General features: G+C 37.9%; 1 protein-coding gene across 1 annotated transcript in view; it reads right to left on the reverse strand.

The window, feature by feature from the left end:
• Positions 1-14620, reverse strand: part of baiap2l1b (BAR/IMD domain containing adaptor protein 2 like 1b) — a 90388-nt gene that overhangs the window by 32455 nt on the left and 43313 nt on the right. The gene's annotated exons all lie outside the window — the stretch shown is intronic.

Raw genomic sequence — 14620 nt, forward strand, 5'->3', positions numbered from 1 at the left:
TTTTATTCAGCAACGATGCATTAAATTGATCAAAAGCGACAGTAAAAAAAATAAGCTAGGTTAAGTTTTAAAGATTTTGAACTTTCCATTCATCAAAGAAACATGAAAAAAAATCTCAACAATATGTAGCAGCACAACCATTTTCAACATTGATAACAATTTGTGCTGCACGATTAATCATACCGCAATCACTATCGCGATGTCAAGCCTATGCGATTATTATACGATGCAAAATGCTGCGATTTTATGAAATAAATAAATGCATGTGTGGACATGACAAACCCATTCTCTCTGTGTGCCTTTTTTCTACACCGCTAATACAAAGAAGACCAGTCAGTTTCAGTTTAGGCAGTGGCACTTGTGGCGCGTATGTTCACGTCAAATCAAATAAATGCAGCTTTGGTGACTTTTTTTGGAGACTTTTTTTTATTTATTTTTTTAAAAAATGCACGGTAGTACGTGTAAATAAATAGGATTAATTTTTTTAGGTCTTAACCCTGAAATGCTTTGACATTTGTGAGTTTGAGAAAATGTTTGAAAAATGGGGTCTCTGTAAATGCTCAAGTGCGCTGGTCCTGTATAAAAAGTAACTGACCTCAACTTGAGTAACTCAAGGCAAACTAGCTATTTTGAAACATGATATAACATTTAGTATGAGCAAAAGGCAAAAGGACACCGGACCAATGTTAAAATAGTGCGAGGCGGTGGCATTTAACTACACAAATCAAATATTTTTAAAGTCCATAGGCTGATGTTTTGTAAAAGTTTGCTAGACGAAGCTGAAAATATAGTGAAAAGTCATGATGGTTTAATCAAAATCATCATTTTTGTCTGTGATAACTTCATTCATTCATTCACTCATCAGGTAACTCAAGGTCAAGTATTCTACACAAAACCGTAAACACCACAGTCCCAACTCACAGCCGGGGACCGTAATCTACACGCTACACCTGCCACGACATTTCCTGTCTGCATTAAACCTTTGGATCAATTGTTAATGAAGAGGAAGGGCCAGCCTTTTATTCTGTTATTCAAGCACAGGTACTGCTATAAATGGCGAATGAAAACAATAAAGGCTGGTGGTGCAGGAAGAGGCAGTGTGTGGGCAACCCCTCCTAATCAAGGGAAAGGCCTGAGGTCCTTACAGCTGATCTTAATCCACTTCCTCCTTTGTGCGCCAACATTTTCCAGTCAGTCCGAATCATGTCTGCTTAAACAGGCCGCCACCATCCACAAATAAACTATACACTAGACTAGACAGGAACGGTCAGATAGTTGTCCGACAATCAACTTCATTTTTCTTAGCTTTAGCTTCAATATTTTAATGGAAGTTCTTTAAATAGAATCGAATTAGAGAAGCACTCTAAGAAAAATCTAGTGGATGTGACTCTAAAGGCCCGTTCACACCAAGGACGATAACTATAAAGATAACAATAAAGATACAGTTCTAAGAAAATCGTTCTCCATATTAAAAAATAGCAGAGTACCACACCACAACTATAACGATAAAGATATGAGGAACGGTATCGTTGGGATCACTTTCAGAACGATTTTTTTCCAACTGTCGAACGATAAAACACTGACAGCCAATCAGAATCCACTCGAATTTAAACAAAGGTCTCAGCGCGCGCCTTAGATTAAACAGACCGTTAACGTTCGTTGGTGTGGACGCAAATATAGTTATCGTTATAGTTATTGTGCTTGGTGTGAATGGGTTCTATTAACCCACTGGATCTATATGGATTACTTTTATGGTGGATGGATGCGTGTTTTTTGAGCTTCAAAAACTCAGGTACCATTCACTCCCATTATAAAGCTTTGATATAACGCCGATTGTGTTTGGCTGAAAGAAGTAAGTCATACACACCAAGGATGGCTTGAGGGTGAGTAAATTACAGGGCAATTTTTATTTTTCTGTGCACTAACCCTTTAAGACTTTTAAAAGACCCATGGGAAAGGCCTATTCACACTGCACAGTCAGAACTACACAGTGTTTCCTAAAGACAAACTAGTTGACTAGTCAATTTTAAAAATATATAGTTCTGAGTGTGAAGATTTAAAAACACACTGAGGACACATGAGGGTCTTTCCCTTACATATGTGCATTGTGTGTCTGACTATAGTGCATACACAAACACACAACAGTCTGGTCAAGCTCAGATAACAGCTGCTTTTCTGCAACATTACAGACCCACACACACACACAGTTAAAAGCACCAGCGTATCTATCCTGGCGAACACGTCCCAGAGAGCTGTGATGGATCCGTGGGAGATGGACAGGGGCGTAAGTGTGCTATTTGTCTTGTTTATCATCACAGAGACCCGTGATAAAGTCGGTTGCTATGGACACCTTCATTCTCCCCCCGTGGAGGAAGGTAAAAGAAACAGAGGACATGCCACACACGGCGAAGAAGACATGAAAAACACACCATTCCTGCCTAAACGGGCAAACCTTGAAAAGACAGATGCACACAGATCACCACAGATCTTTTCCAAAAACCTAGTGAGCGGCCGTGCTGCCTTTATAACCAGCATGAAACTGATTTGAACAACAAGACGCCACACAAATGCCTCACAACTGATTCATACAGAGTCTGACATCAGTATGCTGATATATGAACAATATGAGGCTCTAATAGGCATAAAAATACATAGTCAACATACAAACATTGGGCAAACTAGTCTGTTCAAAAATGTTTTGGTTTCTTTAATTAATACTTTTAACAGGCTTCCTACTCTTCTTCAGAGACCATTTTCCAGGACTTTTGCTGGACATTTCATTATGAAAGGAATAAAAGATTAGGATCACAGATTCACAGCCTAAAGTAATATATTCCAGACGTCCGAAAGTGATAGTTATGACTAATATTTTAAATGATAGACACCCAAAAATGAAAATTCTGTCATTATTTACTCAGTTGTTCCAAAACTGGATGATTTTCCTTCTTCTGTTGAACACAAAAGGTGATGTTGGTAATTAAACATAAAAAAATAAAAATAAACTGTCTGGTTACCAACATTCTTCAAAATATCTTCTTTTGTGTTCAACAGAAGAAGAAACAAACAGTTTGATGAAAAAATGTTAATTAGTTAAAAACTTAGTTTGTGTTTAAATTCCCTATATATAAATGACAGTATTCAGAGGTTGCACACTTCACTGTCTTTTCTTTTTTTGTAAAGTGCTCTTTCTATATTCATCTTAAAATTATGTTATAGCGCATTCATATTATATTTATAAACTATTTAATAAAATGATCCCAAACAATTATTAGTAATAATCCAGTGAACCGTTAAACAAACAAGATATCACAATTGCATAAATATTGCTGTGAGTTTAATGTTTTAAAATAATTACAATATTGAATAGTAAAAGGAGAGATACTTTTAAAATTACCGCCAGTAGGTGGCAGCAAAAGAGTCAGTGGAGTTATTCGTACAAACGATTAATTCGGAACGCTTATGTATTTACGAACTAAGCAATTAACGGTCTGTATGACCGGATCATTGAATCACTTTCTTGAACGACTCGTTCAAAAACGCAAAAGCAAAACCTTACTGTATGTTGGTAAAAAACATTCTGCTCTGCACTTGTTTTTGTATGTGAAACGGACAATATTTTAGGTCTAAAATTGAGTAACTTGTTTATTGAACTGCTGCAGAAATTCAATATCAAATTTGCAATCATGCTTTTACTAAGTTTATATAAGTTGCCTACTATAAATACGTTACCGTAGATGATGAATATAGCACCGACACCCCTAATCTGAAACAGGACTGAGCTAAAGTCTTTGCCAAGGCCTCGTGCTTCTGTCTAGCACACTAGTCCGAATGAATCACCGAACGTGTGATTTCGACTTCCCATGTCATCTCTGCTGACAAGGTCAGGAGAGGCTGATTACAAGGAACATGGGACTGTTAAAATGTCAGGATGACGATGATGTGCTGTCTGGAACAAACAAAGGGAAAGAGGCATGTCTCTTATCACAGACACCGGCGTGACTGGCACATCCATCCATCATCAGCGGGAGAGAGAGAGAGAGAGAGAGAGAGAGAGAGAGAGAGAGAGAGAGAGAGAGAGAGAGAGAGAGAGAGAGAGAGAGAGAGAGAGAGAGAGAGGTCAGAGAGAGAGAGAGAGAGAGAGAGAGAGAGAGAGAGAGAGAGAGAGAGAGAGAGAGAGAGAGAGAGAGAGAGAGAGAGAGAGAGAGAGAGAGAGAGAGAGAGAGAGAGAGAGAGAGAGAGAGAGAGAGAGAGAGAGAGAGAGAGAGAGAGAGAGATTTGACAGTAAATTCCACGGTAAGGTGAGACATTAGCCATCAGGGTGCGGACACACAGAGCAAAGTAATTCATTTCTGCAGGCTACCCTGAAGAACAGACTGTGCAGCGAGTCAGAGCTCTGGGCGGATGAATAAACGTGCCTGCCGTTTACAGATCAGAAGATTAGGGTCAGATTTCATGCACAGCTGTTTTGCTAGTGGACTTTATTCATACAGGGGATGGATCCATCATCCACCATTACGGTCAGAGAGTTTATGGAGGTGGTTGTGTTTGTGTAAGGCTTCACCCTCATTCAAGATAAGGAACGACAACGGCTCCTAGATGAACATGTTGCATATGAACACGAGTCTGCATCTGATAATGTGGCAGGGTGTGGGTTTGCACTATGCTGCTATAATTAAAATATATCTATGAAATAGACAGTTCCAGTCCTGTCTGCTGATTGGTCAGTTCAGCATTCCAGATAGGGCTGACACTAGTGTTGTCATGGTACCAAAATATCAGTATTCGGTACCAATACCAGTCAAAATTCACGGTTCTCGGTACCAAAGCTTAATTTAGATTAAATTTACATATATTAAAGTGTATTTCAAGGTTACAAAGATGGAAACTGTACATCTGTATTAAACACACTTTACAATAAGATTAGATAAAATGACCTAACAATAAACAATAGTTTATAACGTATAATATAATGTAGCAAATATTCTCCTTGGGGTTAATTTAAAAAATTTACTAACACATTCTTAAAATCAAAAGTTTTATCTGTTTACATTATTTAATGCACAATAAATGAAGTGAACAAACATGAAAAATCAAGTGTTTGTATTAAATAACATTCACAAACATGTTGTAAACATTAATGTTGTAAAAATATATTGTTCACTCAATGTGTTGATGTTAGATAATGCATTAAGTAATGTTAATGAATGGTATCTCATTGTAGTGTTACCAAACTATAAAGGAGATAAAACGTGTTTTGTTTGACTTGACTGCACTTTAATTTAATCCAAAACTGCATTCATATTTCCTTTTAAAAGGGCTTTTTAAACCTGCTAAGAGTTATCCATGCAAGAATAAGCCTAGAACTGCTTTTCTGACGGACTGATATTAATGAAATAAATAGGGATGCACCAATACTGATACCAGTACTCTGGTGTCGGTCCGATACTGTGCTCATGTACTCGTAAAACTACCCCGATACAACCGCACCCGATACCACTTTAGGGGCTGTTCACATATGGTGTTTTTTGCGTGTGCAAATTCTTTCCGCAAGCGCTTGCTCTCCCGCGGCGTCTGTCGTTGCTATGCAACAAGCTTTTATTATGAGCGCGCTTGCCACGCGCCTACATTTGAAATTGCGAATTTGCATGTGAACGGCCCCTTATGGCAACGTGACATTAGCCTAATCCAAAATATTTCCATATGTGGCTCTTTCCTCCTTTTGTGTCAACAAGTGGATTCAGAGCAACCGCATTAGCAGCGCCGCCGGTCACCATGTCTCAGAGTGTTTTTATGATGAGAACGCAACGAGTGCGCGCGGTGGTACTTAGTTACCAATGATCGCGCACGCGCACTCGACAATTGACTACTGTGGACTTCGGACCGAAAACAGGAAGTAAATATAGGTATGTGAGCTGGCTGAATTAACATCACTTTTATTCATATCTTTCTACTGCAGTCAGATTCACAGTGTTCACTCTGAATAAAATCACTCACATGGCTGTGCACTTTTAATAACACATCAAGGATGTTAAAAGGCTAAAAGCAGGTTTAAAACTTGCCCCATTTAAGTCAACAGGGTGCAAATTTTAAAAAGAGGATAACACTGTGTAGGCAACACCGATTTTTGTCGTTGTTCTCTGTACTGACAGCACTCCAAATTTACAAAAAAAATAGCTCAATGTTAAAATTGACTGGAGTTCTCCTTAACCCAGTACTCGGAAGTTAAAGGGTAACTAAACACTAAAACAACTTTTTTAGTTAATGATCTGTAAGAATGGAGCTTCATATATGCCTTTCATTGACTCGAGTAAATTTTTTGACATTTGGGTTTAAAGTGTTTTAATTCTACAATATATGGTGTAAAAACGTCTGAGTGCTGCCCTCTTCAGGTTGAACGGTGGCTACTGCAGTTCAATTTTCCTAATGGAAGTTGTGGTACCCACTGACGTCAGAGGGCACCACCAAACCACGCGCTTGCCTACAGAGAGATGTGTCTCAGGTGCATGCCCCCCCCCATCCGCTGGGCTCTGCCCACTTTTCCAGCATTTTTCAAATATTGCCAGTGGGTGGAGTCAGGCTCTGACCAGGGGGTTAGTTACCCTTTAAGAAAAGCTGGTAGCGTAACAGTTTAATTTTTAAAGTACCGACTTGGTACCGAAGTACCGAGTTTTTTGACAACACTAGCTGAAACCATACCAATATTTTATGATACACTATTGAATACATATAGAAATATTAACTAATAACTAAGTCACTACTACATGCCATTATTGCTACATGGAAGTTTTTCCATGCAACCATTCAATTCTGAACAAAAAACTAGTTTGAGCAATGAGTGGCATATGACAATATAATAGACAGTGGTAGATACACCAGTGTTTCCCAAGTTGTCAGGTGTAATGTGGAAAATGGTCAAATTCCAAAAATTAAGTAAAAATGAATGCTACAAATAAGAATATATCCTTGCTATTGGCCCAAAACCTTGTATCTCTACATTTTGTCACTTTTGTTTAATAAAATAAATACTAATGGTCACCCTTTATGTCTGTTTTACAAATATATAACCAATAAAAAGCATTTAAAAGAGGTTGTGACTATCCTTGTAACTCCATTGGCTCCTCAAACTGTCAATCAAATTTCATAACTCCACCCGCCTCTATCTTGAATGAAGTGCAGCACACAGTTTGGAGATCTCGGCTTGTTTGCAATGCAAAGGTAAACAAAGAACTGATATTTGAGCAAGTACAACGTTTTCTTTATTCAAGAAACACTATGTCAATAAAGGCTAAAGCTTTTTGTATTTGCAGAGCGGAGAATAGTCTTAGTCTGGTGTTAAATATACTGTGCATAGCGCTTCATCTTTTGTACCAGTTTTTTTGAAATCTCATAATCAAAATCTCAGGAGTGCCCATATAGCTACAATAAACTTAATATCCTGTAAGTTGATGAAAACTTAAGGGACACCAGGCAAGCTTGAGTGTTTTTTCTCTACGAAGCTCCCCCTAGCTCCCCCTGGTGTCTGGTAGTAAATGCTTTCAAACACACAGTCGTAAAAACAAACTGTTCTTCCTCCCCCCTCGCCATGAGCAACCCAGCTGATCAGCTGTCAACCCAGCTGAGCATGAACCGGCTATTTCAAAACCAGTTATGTCTACCGAGGTAAGTAAAGCAATATTTTCTTTCCAACTGATGGCGATTTTTTATATTTTTTATTGTGTTGTCATGCATAGGCCTACTAGTATTTTTACCGGGAACAAACGATATGAACAAGGGGAAATATTGCTTTAGTGTTGTTTTTTTCTGGGGGAGAGGGCATGAGCATAAAAAATAAAATAAATAAATAAATAAAAAATAATATATATATATATATAAAAAAAAAAAAGTTCATCTGGTAAAATGACGGTTTACCTTTACTTGTCTAAGAAAGCATCAGAAGGTTTTTTCTAGCTCGCTCATGATATGTGCAACATGTTTATTGCCTATTATCAGACACGTTGACTTAGGCCATCGTAATTCAACTCATATCTATAATTCAACTCATATCTGTAACGTACGTCAGGGTCGGACATCAGGGTGGAAATTAGGCCAAATGAAAGGGTGAGGGGATAAATTGTGTGTGTGATTGTGTGTGTTGTTTGGAGGGCGGGAGGGGGTTGGGGTGTCACTAACAGTAACTTGATAAGCCCTCGTAACTTCTATATTTGCAAACAAGACAGTCACGGAAAATATTTTGAGTCTGGGCTTCGTTGTAGTTGAGAGGATTTGTAGTATATTATGGATCAATACAATACAGAGTGCGATCGGTGAGCCATCGGCTTCTACACTATGCAGCGCACTGCGGGAAAAAAAACACACCGGCGCCAAATAAAAGCAAAGTAACACCTGGATGCAACATAAAGGGCAGCATCCATCTAGCTAGATCAAGCCAAAATCTCCGCTAGCCATTTAAACGCAGGTAGGATACACCGGTGTCTTGATTTGAAGAATTTGATATCTATTCATTTGCGAACTAAGTTACACAGTTAAAACCGACAGAGGAACGGCCAAACAACTACAGAAATCAAACGTGTTTGCTAATGACAACATCAAAGTTATAGTATCTAGCGTCCTGAGGTCACAATTACTTGAAATTTAAATATTAAACAGTTTATTCCAAAGATACTTACAAGTGCAACAGAAGGCCAGGTCAGCATCCGTTTTGCAGGCTTCTGTTTCTCTCAGTTCTCGCCATTCTGAAAAAGCCGGTCCGATATTTACTCGAGTCTGACTTCTAGCTCGGCCAGTCTCTCGTTTCCTCTTTCGTTGGTCCTCCGACAAAGATTTCCTAGCTTTCTGCTTCTTTTTTACAGGCTCAGCCATAACTCTATCTATCGTTGCCCTTTGCTTATAGCTAGCCGGTGCTTGAATGGGGGCGTGAACGTGTGCAGTGCCGTCAAGCAATGCGTTACATCGCGAGACCTGATATCACGCGATACTTCCTGACGGCGAGGCCGGCGGCCCGCAGGCCCAAAGTTGCAAGTGAGTTTTTTACAATCTCAGGCACCAGGGGGTGCGAAACCACAACCATTCAACCCGAAATAAGTAATATAACCATTCCACTGACTCCGAAGCTGTTCAGTTAAGGTAAAAAAGTTACCTGGTGTCCCTTTAATGTGCACTGATTGCCTCAGTTCCAGTGACAGACAAAATATCTCTGTCATTCGCTAGTCAAAAACATCGTAACTCCATTTGAGCTTGATTTTCAGAAAATGTTGATATTATAACGACACAAAGTGTCTGACCATATATAAAGCCACAATACTTCGACGCAGTGTTACATTTTTTTTAAATACAAGGTTTCCGCGCAACAGGGACGATATTTAAATTTGTTGGTTTATCATCACCAACATCATAGCTAGATATTTTATTAAAAGTAGTAGCTAGATATTTTATTAAAAGTAGTACTCAGAAAATAAGGTCATACAGGTAGTTTTAATATGCCATTTGAAGCAATGCAGCTTTGTGCAATTTTGTTTTATATGTTTATATAGAGGTGTGCTGTGATGCGATGGACCAGTTTTTTTGGAATAGGTATATATATTTCCATCTGGGCATACTTTGTTAAACAAACAAATGAAAAACAAAACTCTAAACAATCAAAATAGTCATCAAATATGAGGATATTGAGTCCCCAGGGCCAAAGCAGTGGCGAGAAAAAAAAAATCATTAGTTGAACCCAACCGGATATGAATATTTAAAGGTAAGACCAGATGTTTTATCAGGCTATTATTAATTTTACATTAAGATAACCATATATGGCAGAAGGCCATGTGACTGATAAAATATACTGTATAGGGGTTCAGGGTTATCATGAAATGCTCTTAACATGCTAATTAATAGGCCTGATACAAAATCTTCTCTGATGAAGTGTTTACTGGCGGTACAATCAATTCCACGTAGACAAAATCAAACCCGTCCTAGATTTGTTCTTGTTTGAGACGCAGTTTCACTGGGATATACGTCACAATAGGAAAGAACAGATTAACTTCTGTTTAATGCCGACCTTAACCTTGACTATATTCTGTCTTTATGCCCAATTATAAAATTGATCAATACAGACGTTAAATATAAAATATATAATATACACCTGTGACCGCAAATCAATCAAATTCAATATTAATGCTACGGCTGCACTGGGACATTGGGATATTTCGTTTTTCTGCAATATATATTGCAGTATGAAAACAGTTTCACTGATGAATTGGCTTTATTTGGAAAGAATTAATAATTCTAGAATGATTGGGGTGATTTTGTAGGGGAGTGAATCTGCATAGAAAATTATAAACAAATTGTAAGCATAGATGAATATAATAGAACAAAGATACAAATACAATAAACAGTGTATGTAGAGCTGCACGATTCCGGATAGATTGAGAATTCTGAACAGACAAAATAATATGTAATTCCATAGAGGTTCTGACAAATACTAATTTGTGTCATGATTCCTGTCTTGCGTTTCACTTGTCTTGTGTGTACTTTTGTCATTTCCTCTCTTGTGCCAAGTTTTGTAGTCTTGTGTAGTTTTTCATGTTGACCCAGCTGTATCTTGTTTCCTCATTTCCTAGTTAAGCTTGTTTGCCCCTGTGTATTTATAGCCCTTATGTTTCACTTGTTACTTTGTCAGTGGTTGTACATGTATTGGTTGCTTTTGTTTCTTTGATCCTCATGGTTTTGTTCCTTGACTTCTTTTTTATCTGCTTCTGTGTTACTTTATTAAAAATCCTGCACTTAGATCCTCGCCTTCGCCTGCCTTCCTCAGCACGTTACTAATTGCTGTAGTCTATTTAATAATGTTCATGTTAATTTGAATTAATTATTTATTAAATTTAAAAATGCAAAGGTCGGCACTCAATTTTTTTTTTATTTCTTGACAGGAGATATTAACAAACGTTTTGGATCTTTGCCTTTGTCAGTGTGACAGTTTCACTTATTCTCAATGTCTATATAGAAAGAGCACTGCAAATCTTCAGGTGATTGTAATTATGATTGAACAATCAAATGATTAGTCCTCAGACTTCAGTTTAAATTAATCTGAAACAGTGAATAATTATGAATGAATAATAATAATAATAAATTATATATAAAAAAAATTTGAATGAATGATTTAATGACTCACTCAAAAGATTCATAGACTTAACTTGTTTCATTACTGGATGAATTAGCGTTTCTGAATGAATCTCTTGATTGAATGATTCAATATCAGATATATTTTTAACCCTCTGAGCCCGACCAACTTAAAGGGGTGGTAAAACACGATTTCACTGAGCATAACCAACATCTGCAAAGTTACAACGCTCAAAGTTCAAAGCAAAGTGAGATATTTGTGACCCGTCACAGAAACCAGGGACACAAGTCGGCAGCACAACTTTCGAGCAAAATGAGAAAGAAGAGTTTTTTTTCAAAATTGGTGATTTTAAATTTTTTGCAGAATCTGTTAATTGAAATCACGAAGAAGCCTCTCCATGTTTGAGATAACAGTATTGGTATATTTAAAAGCTTACATTTTGAGGTTGAAATCGGCTTGTTTTCGGAGATTCTAGCATGCAGTAGGGGCGTGTCATTGTCTGTGTGTATTTCCATACTGAATAACCCGGCGCTTTTGCCCCCGCCCTCCAAGTGAACCGCATGGCTACTTATTATGCAGCGCTCTGGCCGGCTCTATCTGATATCAAAATTCAATGAAGATGGATGCCGCAAAGATTGTCGCAGACGAGCTGAACCGTGGCAGTTACACCGAAAATGTTTTCGCCGCACTTCGTGGGCTCGGGAAACTGAACCGGAGGTATGGGTGCGGCGCGCGCGCCCTCGGGGCTTGAATACGGCGGCTCGGCGGTTGGCTGTTTCATATGTGACGTCCAGATTGCTTTGAATGGGGAACGTTTTTTGAACAGGGAACAGACTTAATGGACTGTCAACAATCTCCATAGAACATGAACTGGCACAGAGAATCAAATAGAGGATGCAGTTAAGACCTTTGCTGCGATGAAGGCCCGCCGTGCGCGCTTCTGAAGCGTAAGTTAAGCTTCATTTGCTCTTGAGTCATTATTTAAGATGCTGAACCTGCTGATGATATAATGTGCTTGCGGACATTTCATTTGTGTGTGTATACGCACATAAGAAAGTGGTGTAAAGAGATTTGCAACAGTGATTTGAGGAGGTGAAATGTGATTATTTGGAAAATTCCTGTCATGACTGCTTAAAGAAAAATGCCAGCAGGCATTTGCCTCCTGCATAAACTTTAATATTGTTGACATTTTGGGCACACGAGCGTTGCGCACTATTTGCATTATATGTAGGCCTATGGCTTATTGGTCTTTGTGGGTTGTTGCTGGTTTTGCGTTATATGTGTATGGCATATTGGTCTTTGTGTGTTGTTGCTAGTTTTGCGTTATATGTGTATGGCATATTGGTCTTTGTGTGTTGTTGCTGGTTTTGCGTTATATGTATATGGCATATTGGTCTTTGTGTGTTGTTGCTGGTTTTGCGTTACATGTAGGCTATATGGCATATTGGTCGTTGTGTGTTGTTGCTGGTACGTTGCAAATAGAGGGGCAGCACAATTGTTTTTCGCCTAGTGCGGCAGAAGTGCACTCATTCAAAGTGCAAAAAAAGCTGTAAAGCACAGGGGGAGCTTTACAGGGGGTATGGCTTATCTAAATGAGATGTAAATGAGCCCTATTGTCACTCCCAGCAGCAGAGAGAGGTGAGAACTGCACAATCTTTAGAGGTTGTTTTCTCATCTTTGAGCTTTTTTAAGTGCCTAGCTTCAAATGGCCACAACTTCTCCAAATATTATCAGATTTCCACATGTTACACATCGTTGGAAAGCTTGGAGACTACACTCTCAGAATCTATGAATAACTCAAAATGCCCCAGAACCGACTTGTGTCCCTAGTTTCCGTGACCGGTCACATATGCTTTTAAAGAAAAGGACTACAACAAACGGCTGGTAGGGACTACACGACATTCCTCCCGGGTTAGTGACATCAGCAACCCTAAAATGTACATAAACCCCGCCCCCGGGACACGCCGTCCATGTCGAGAAGAGGAAAAGTTGTTGTATAAGAGTACATTTGTGAGTCAGCTCAAACTTTAGCATCCTTCTTTTCACATGCAATAAAAAGTCACGCTGTGTGCATCTCACAACAGTTCCTATACGAGCGATTTATAGATTATCATGACAGAATATGCTAATTGAAGATAGTGAACTCCACATCAGCAACATAAATTCATCAACTAACCATTGAGACGTCCTGTTGCATTCTACATGTTGTCACTTCTTGAGTCTCTCCATCTTTGTCAGACTCCGTTTTAACATTAAAGGCAGAACAGTTTCTGCCATTTTAGTGTTTCTGCGTGAGGTAATCGCAGCTGCTAACACAAGAGCTCTTGAAACCCCGCCCTCTGAGGCAGCTCATTTGCATTTAAAGGGCCAGGCACAAAACCATTATGAAAATTTTACCCTCAAAAAGTGACAACTTTACTATGCTATATAAAAATATCTGTGGGGTATTTTGTGCTAAAACTTCACACACATACTCTGGGGACATCAGAGATTTATTTTACATCTTGTGAAAAGGGCATTTTACCACCCCTTTAAAATACTTTCATATAAGTCTTTATACATCTTTATTAACTATAAAGGGTCTTCTTTTATTTGTGTACACTCACAATAACAACAAATCCTTGTGTTTAAGATGGCATGCTACACAGGTGAGGAAGCTCTTCAGCTCGTCCTGGATAGTGACAGATCGCATTTTCCTCTGAAGAAGAGCAGGACTCAGACGATTAACGCTTGCATTTTGAATAGCGACTTGATCCAGCCGTGGATACAATTTCAGATGAGTATGTTTTTATTTATACTCGTTGGACTATTTCTATTTGTATTCCAGACTTCTATTTGTATATATTTTTAAAATGCAATTTATTCCTGTGATGTAAATTATTACTCCAGTCTTCAGTTTCACATGATCCTTTAGAAATTGTTTTAATATGCTCATTTGACGTTCAAGAAACATTTCTTCTCATAATGAATGTTGAAAACAGTTGTGTACATTTTTTTTTCAGGATCATTTGATGAATGTAAAGTTCAAAAGAACAGCATTTATCTGAAATGGAAATCTAATGTAACATTATTCAATATTGTTCAAAAGTTTGGGCTCAGTAAGAGTTTAGTTTTTTGCTGCTGCTGCTGTTTTTGTTTTTTTAAAAGAAATTAATACTTTTTATTCAATGAGGACGCCTTATATTGATCAAAAGTAACAGTAAAGAAGACATTTATAATGTTATTTATAAACGCTATTTCAGATAAATGTTCTGTTTTTAAAAAACTGTTTTTAACATTGATAATAATCAAAAATGTTTCTTGAGCATCAAATCATATTAGAATGATTTCTGAAGGATCATGTAACACTGTAGACTGGAGTAATGATGCTGAAAACATTTATCACAGGAATAAATTGCATTTTAAAATATATTTAAATAGAAAACATTTTAAAATGTAAAAATAAACAGTTTTTGCTTTATTTTGGATCAAATAAATGCAGCCTTGGTGAGCCGAACAGACTATATATATATATAT

Source organism: Siphateles boraxobius, unplaced genomic scaffold, assembly GCF_051911475.1.
Source record: "Siphateles boraxobius isolate OS27281-9 unplaced genomic scaffold, OSU_SipBor_1 66, whole genome shotgun sequence".
Classification (NCBI taxonomy): domain Eukaryota; kingdom Metazoa; phylum Chordata; class Actinopteri; order Cypriniformes; family Leuciscidae; genus Siphateles; species Siphateles boraxobius.